Source organism: Geotrypetes seraphini, chromosome 10 (assembly GCF_902459505.1).
Source record: "Geotrypetes seraphini chromosome 10, aGeoSer1.1, whole genome shotgun sequence".
NCBI lineage: Eukaryota > Metazoa > Chordata > Amphibia > Gymnophiona > Dermophiidae > Geotrypetes > Geotrypetes seraphini.
In genome coordinates, this window is record NC_047093.1 from 36,286,821 (window position 1) to 36,294,504 (window position 7,684).

General features: G+C 42.8%; 1 protein-coding gene across 1 annotated transcript in view; it reads right to left on the bottom strand.

Moving 5' to 3' along the window:
- The window catches only part of LOC117367356, an 89,243-nt gene extending 86,162 nt beyond the window's left edge, over window positions 1-3,081 (bottom strand). Inside the window, exon 1 of the mRNA XM_033959800.1 lies at window positions 2,950-3,081. The gene's annotated coding sequence lies outside the window, so the exon portion shown is untranslated. The remainder of the gene's footprint in view (window positions 1-2,949) is intronic.
- Between the last annotated feature and the right edge of the window lie 4,603 nt (window positions 3,082-7,684).

Sequence of the window (7,684 nt, forward strand, 5' to 3'; positions counted from 1 at the left end):
GTCCTGCCGAGGGGGGGAGAAGAATCGGACGTCGAGGGGGGGCATCAGGCTTTCAGGATGGGGACAGGACTTCAAGGGGGGACAGGCAGACCTTCAAGGGGGGACAGGACTTCAAGGGGGGACAGGCAGACCTTCAAGGGGGGACAGGACTTCAAGGGGGACAGGCACGGAGAGGCGGGGCAGTGCACCGAAAGTCAGGGCGGGTGAACGGTGAGTCGGGGCAACCAGAGGAGAGTCGGGGCAGTGCACCGAAAGTCAGGGTGAGTCGGGGCAACCAGATGAGAGTCGGGGAGAGCGAAAGGAGAGTCGGGGTGGCCAGAGGAGAGTCGGGCAGCATGCGCGTTATATGCCTGAGCGCGGTATAGAAAAGTTTTTGTACATATCATCGTGATTTCTGCGCGCTATACCCCTGTGCGCGTTTTACAATGGTGCGCGTTATATCCGCGAAAATACGGTATACTGCATTTTATGGAAAGTCTGCTGAGCCCAAATGTTATGGTAACATTTTTCTTTGAGACCTATTATATTGTTAGGGAGTGGATTTGATAACAAGGGTTGCAATTGAATGGCTACTATCTAATCTAATCTAATCCCTAGGTTTGTATACCGCATCATCTCCACGTTCGTAGAGCTTGACGCGGGAGAAATAGGAAGGAACTACAACAGAGGGTTAGAGGTAGAAGTATGAAGAAAATTTAGAGGACTTGGGATGCCAAGATATGAGTTTCCTTGATTCCTAAGTTGGAGGGAGACTTACATTTTTTTGAGAAAAGCCAGGTTTTCAGATGTTTGCAGAAAACTTGGAGAGAGCTCAAGTTCCGAAGAGGGGAGGTAAGGTTGTTCCAGAGCTCAGTGACTTTGAAGTGAAGGGAGGTCCCTAGCTTTCCTGTGTGGGAAATGCCTTTTAGCGAGGGGAAGGATAGTTTTAATTTGTGGGAGGATCTGGTGGTATTAGGGTTTGAGGAATTCCAAGAAAGAGGGATAAAGGGAGGGAGGATACCATATAGGATACTATATATGGGCTAGTATTAATTATTGTATTTTAGGATGGGTTCTATGAATGTGAGGATTCATTTATTGTAATGGCAATTGTTACTGTATGATGAGATGTTTTTAGACTTTGTAAACCGCTTTAACACCAGTTTTGAGCAATATATCAAATATTAAAATCATATCAAGGCAATGTACATCCAGGAACATTCGGTATTTTCCTTGAAACTAAAGAGCTCACAATATAAGAACCCATTTATTAAAGGATGTTAATCCGTAAACAGTGGAGTAGCGAGGGTGAGAGGCGCCTGGGGTGATGGTGCCCCTCCCCTACCCTCTTCTCCACACCCTCCACATTCATACGTTCCTTCCCCATCCCACACGCGCACACCGCTTCCCTTATCCCTGTACCTATGTAATGTTCCTGGCACGAGCAGCGCCCACCCCCCAAGCTGATGTCGCGACATCATCAGCTCTTCCCCTGATGTCACTTCCTAGGCACGGGTCTAGGAAGTGATGTCAGAGGAAGAGCCAATGCTGGAAGGGAAGCAGCATGCATGCGTGACTGTGGAGGCTATTATTCTAAAAGTAGGTAAATGCTAGCCGAGTTCGCTTTCAGGTCCTTTGTCTTTTTAAAAGGCTTCTTCTTAATCAAGGTAGATCCCAGGTATAATGGAGAAGGTCATCCATGGATTGCTAGATTTGTTGTAAGAGGATGTTCTCTGATTCATCTGCTTTTTGATGTACTAATTGAATATATTCAGCAAATTTGTATTCTTTGACCTTTGAATTATTAACTATTCACCAACAAACCCATTCGTTCTAATCTTTAGTATGTGTGTCTCTGTTTATAACAGACTTGTCCAATCTTTTTCTATTAGGGGCCACATTTTATATTTTGTAATATTTAGAGGGCCAAAACACCGTCATTACATTACATTACATTACTGATTTTTATTCCGCCTCACCTTGCAGTTCTGGGCGGATTACAAAAGAGACATCTGGACATTTCCAGGATGATTATAAAGAGATTTCTGGACTTTTCCAGAAGAGTTACAAGAAGAAGAACATTTCCAGAGGAGTTACACGAAGAATGGTATAGTATAGTTTAGGGAATGGGATATGGGCAAGGAGGATTGGGCTATTCCAGTGGATATACAATTCGGGATGCTATACAGATAGGATATAGTGCAGTTTCAGTATATATGCAGTTAGGGAAGCAGTTGACAAGCTTGGGCTTTGAGGGGAAGGGTAACTGGTGAAGAAGGGAGGATGGGGGAGTCACACTGAGGGGAATCCAGGTTGCCACATTTCATCAAATCGTGCCAAAATATGCCCCCCTTCCCAGCTTTCACCTAGTTTCTTTTCCCTCACCTGGCTTCAGCTGTGGAATAAACAGCGGGATTCCCGCTTCCCCAACATGACTTGGCTCTCTGCAAGCTTGAGTTATGTGGTGCTGAACGTTCGGGTTGGTTTTGTTGGACTTGAAACTGCAAAATCAGCCAGAACTTTTGATACTCCATAGTTCATGCTTATAGAATGCTGAGTTGCGGTGGGGAAGTGGGACTCCCACTTTAAGCACTGTAAGAATATATAACAGGTTTGTCCAATCTTTTTCTACTAGGGGCCACATTGTATATTTTGTAATATTTAGAGGGCCAAAACACCGTCACTATATTTTGCCACATGTTTCATCAAATCGTGCCAAAATATGCCCCCTTCCCAGCCTTCACCTAGTTTCTTTTCCCTCACCTGGCTTCAGCTGTGGAATAAACAGTGGGATTCCTGCTTCCCAACATGTCTTGGTTCTCTGCGGTGGGGAAGCGGGAATCCCACTTTAGGCACAACAAGAATCGCCAAGCTTTTGAGGGCCAGAATAAAAGCACTTGGTGGGCTCGGTTCTGGCCTGCATGTCATAGGTTAGACAAGCCTGTTATAGAAGCTAAGTTGAATACTCACCTTTGTGCAGTACTTGCTAAATTTTCTTTGAATCTAAATATCAACTTTAAAACATAGAGGTGAATATTCAGGGTAGTTTAAACGAGCAGAAGAGGCTTTCATTATCCCTGCAGAATATTGGAATGTGCATTCATCTGAAACAACATAAGAAATATCAAGGACATGTCCCATGCCATATCTTGATATCAACCTACAACCATATATCCCCAATTCAATGATTTCATATATCTAATATTTTAGATCATCAGCTGGCTCTTCAGGTACGATGTTCATACATTGTTTGTATGAGCCACTTTCGTCACTGGATCGTTATTTTCACTTTTTTTAAAAAAAAAAATTTCTTTATTTATTTCTTCTTAATTATACTTTAATAATTATTTATTCTCAATAATTTCTAAATAAACATATCTGTTCGTTTCTTGGCTTTTTAGTGAAGCGCCTCTCCCGACATGACCATGTTTCCTATTAACTTCCTCAGGGTCGAGGCTTCCTCCAGCGCTCTACGTTAGAACAGACAAAGCATTTACTAAAAAAGCAGGTCTAGAGGATTAGTCAATGTCATGTCATGTCATTGATAACCAGAAATGAACAGAAGAAGCACAACATTTTGTGTGTGTTTGGGGAGGGGGGAAGGGGGCTGTAGAGGGGTTGTGTGTACACTCAAATAGGGCACATTTTTGCGGAGTACTAAACACTCTTTCTGAGCACTGTGCACTCGTTCAAAAAAGTGTGTGCTCTTTTTGGAAAAAGGCGCAGTCAAAAAAACAAAGGAAATTCACCATAGAAGAAGGGAGAAACCAAAATCCAAAAAAAGGGGGGAAGTTGTGGAAGAGATGTTCCTGATACAGGTGTGTATTCAATCCAACACATAAAAAGCAATCCATAAAAAATGTCAATGGTGCAGGGTACCATACAAAGATCCGCATAGAAAGTCAATGCAGTTCCATACAGTAATCCACATGAAAAGTGGACCCAACATGGTCTGTGTTTCGGCAATGATTGCCTTCTTCAGGGGTCCCAAGGTGCGAGAGCTCGTAGTTAGAAGGCACCAAACTGCATGGATGCATGGTTGAAAGACACAAATGTGGATAAAAGCTGAGGCAACTATGATTTAAAAATCTGACATGAGTGAAAAGCTGTCCAAACTGCTAGAGTCAAGGTGCAGTTTTTGAAAGACCGCACACACACACAAATATTCCTGAAAATGACATGGGAAATGACATGACATAAAATTTTTGGGCTGCCCAACCATACTGAATATAGGCTCTAACCACCATGGCACTGCTGATTTAATGCTGGCATGGTCCTTGGGCAGAATCAGGGAGAAGCTATTCTCTTGCGTCCTGCTCTCACCCAATATTCTCTCTCTATAGTAGACTCAACTCCTTCTGATCCCCAAAAGTGTCAACTCCGTATAAAGCCAGCCGCCCTTTGCCCCTTTCCCACAGGCAAACCTTTGACCAGCTACAATGTTTGATGTACTCCCCTTCCTACTACTGTTTGCTACACAGAAACACAATGGCAGATAAAAGCCAAATGGCCCATCCAGTCTGCCCACTCGCAACATCCACTATCTCCTCCTCTCCTTAAGAGATCTCACGTGCCTGTCTCATGCTTTCTTGAATTCAGACACAGTCTTTGTCGCCACCACCTCTACTGGGAAACTATTCCATGCATCTACTACCCTTTCTGTAAAAAAGTATTTCCTTAGATTACTCCTGTGCCTATAGCCTCTTCATCCTATGCCCTCTCATTCTGGAGATTCCTTTCAATTTAAAGAGACTCTAGTCTCATGCTCATTTATGCCAAGTAGGCATTTAAATGTTTCTCTCTCAAACACTAAAAATCACTTAAATTGCCCATCAAAAGAACAAGTGAAAATTGTGAAGATTGTGCTCAGTCAACTAATACCACCTACACCGGCAACAGTATATTATGGTAGTATTAAACCAAACATCATCGCACCCTCCCTACCACTTTAGAGATTGAAAATTCAGAAAATTGTGATAAATTGTCACTTATCTGGTAGTAATGCAACATATGGCCAAGGGGGCTCAGAGCATTGTTAAGTCCATTGCTTCGTTATTCCATTGCTAGATATTCCTGATGTGCAAATAAATAAGTGTTAAAAAAAAATCACAAAAACATATTCAAAATAGTTCTAAAAAGTTCAAAAACATTTCACCACATTCCAATGTAATAACCCTTCCTTTAAAGGATTACTTTGCAAAGAAAAGCTTGGTGGATAGCTTAGTAACCAAACCAACCAAGCAGTTGCAAACAACTGTAAATATTAAAACCTTAGCTTGAGTCCTTGAGCTATATTGAAGCTAACGATGACCTCTGTGGTTAATCGACAACTCCAGAGAAGCACATCAAGCAGAAATTGCTGTATTAATAGCACAGGGTGTAGAGGTCACACTGACCTTGGGGAGCAAAACTAGTGAGCAAGAGGAAGAGTTTGATCGCCGCCAGACTAATAAATACCATAATTTGCAGTCTGCAAAGGCAGCACTTGGCATAATGGTCGTCATGGGCACAGAGAAGCTGAACCGATCCAAGTCTTCTGTTTTCATGTTTGATCATTGCTTCTGGGGCAATCTGTAAGGATATTCAGAAGCAACTATGGAGGCATTTCTTTACAGGTTGCCAAGATGCTGTGAGCTGAAGTGCAAATTCTATACCAGCAAAAATGTGTTATAGAACAGTGTTCTTCAACCACTGGTCCATGGACCAGTGCTGGTCCACAGAAATTTCCTGCCAGTCCACAGGGCCAGCACGTGCATCAGGCCCAAAACAGTGTTCTTCAACCGCCAGTCCACGGTGCGATCGATGCGGCGTTATCTTCGAGCCAGCTCCCTCTTCCTAACTGATTCAGTGCACAAAGCCATGGGCAGTGGCTCCTACAGGCATCCTGTGCCTGAACCGGAAGCCTTCTCTGACTTTGCAACGTCAGAGGGAAGGCTTCCAGATGAGGCACGCGATGCACAAGGTGCAATTAGTACTATTATGGGGGCGGGGTCTTGGGTTGAGATGGGCGGGGTCTGGCCCATGACTTAGGCCAGTGTTCTTCAACCGCCGGTCTACGGACCGATGCCGGTCCACTGAATAATTATTTTATTTCTGCCGGTCCATAGGTGTAAAAAGGTTGAAAAACACTGTTATAGAATAAGAACATAAGAATCGCCTCTGCTGAGTCAGACCACAGGTCCATCATGCCCAGCAGTCTGCTCCCACGGCGACCCCCTAGGTCAATGACCTGTAAATGATCTATTACTCTAAAGCATTTGTACTGTATAGTACCCCTCTAATTATTCCCTTCAATCCCCTTTTCCTTCAGGAATTTGTCTAGGCCCATTTTGAAACCCAAAATCGTACTCTGCTTTACTACCTCCTCCGGAAGTGCATTCCAGGTGTCCACCACCCTCTGAGTGAAGAAGAACTTCCTGGCATTTGTTCTGAATCTGTCTCCCTTCAATTTTTCCGAATGCCCTCTAGTTTTTGTAAGTCTGCAGCTACATATCTAACTTTAGGTACAGCGCTGCGTATGCCTTTCAGTGCTATCTACTTGATAAGTAGTAGTAGGTAAGAACATTTCTGCTAGCTTAATGGCTGGTGTAAATAAATGCTCGTGTCAAGCGCACAACAGAGAGTATTCAAGTTTCAAGTTTTTATTAAAATTTGATTCCATCGCTTATCCAATTTCTAAGCGATTGACAGATAAAATAATCGGGATTACCAAATACAATAAAATAAAAAAATGCCAGTAACAACACAGATAAAAAAGATTAAAACAACTTAAGCAAATGGTGTAACACAAATAGGACAAATTGAACAAAGCTAACATGATACAGAAGGAAGATGGGGAAGAAATACAATCGATATAGGACAGAAAACAATTACGGAACAGACAAAAGGAAGGGGCATGCTATGATCTGATTCTTTTTGAAAGGAGAGCAAAAGTAACCTAGAGGAAGATTTAAATATTAAAGGCGTCTTTGAAAAAAATGGGTCTTAAGAAGGCCTTTAAAATGGCTCCTTCAAGTTGTGGGTGCTGGGGGTGCTGGAGAAGACTTCTACGAATCCCTTGGCCAGCTAGGATCACCAACAAAGATGTTCTTGATCATTTTGTCTTGATCATCTTGTCCCTGGAAGGCAAGATTACCAGACAGAAACTGACCTATTTTGGACATGTGATGAGGGCGAATTCACTAAAAAAAGGAGGTGCTACTCAGAATGATCAGTGGTAAAAGAAAGCAAGGGAGACCAAAGGCCCGTTGGCTGGATATGACACGGAGATGAACATCAAGCAATTGAAAGAAGCCATGGAAAACAGGGAAGCATGGCGAGGACTGGCCTAAAGAGTATCCAAGGGTTGGACACGACTGAATGGATAGTAGAGGTAGTAGTGGTTACTAAGGTGATTAGCGTGAACGGGCATGGTAACCATACCAGAGCCCTTTAAATCTCTATGGATTTTGGTGTGGTTGCCAAGCAGCAATTGCTGCTTGCTAAAAGACAGCTTTATTGAATTGCCTATTGGGTGAACTGTTTCTGGCATTTTTTAATATCCATCTTTTTATATCATTAAGTCGCTTTCTAATGTGTTTTTGTGAGTCCACACTATACTTTGTTTTGCAAAAGGTTTATTGCAAAGGCCACCCACAGAGATCAGTATTCTATTGAATTAAGAATACAATTATTTTCAGGCATTCGGTGCTACTGTTTTAAAATC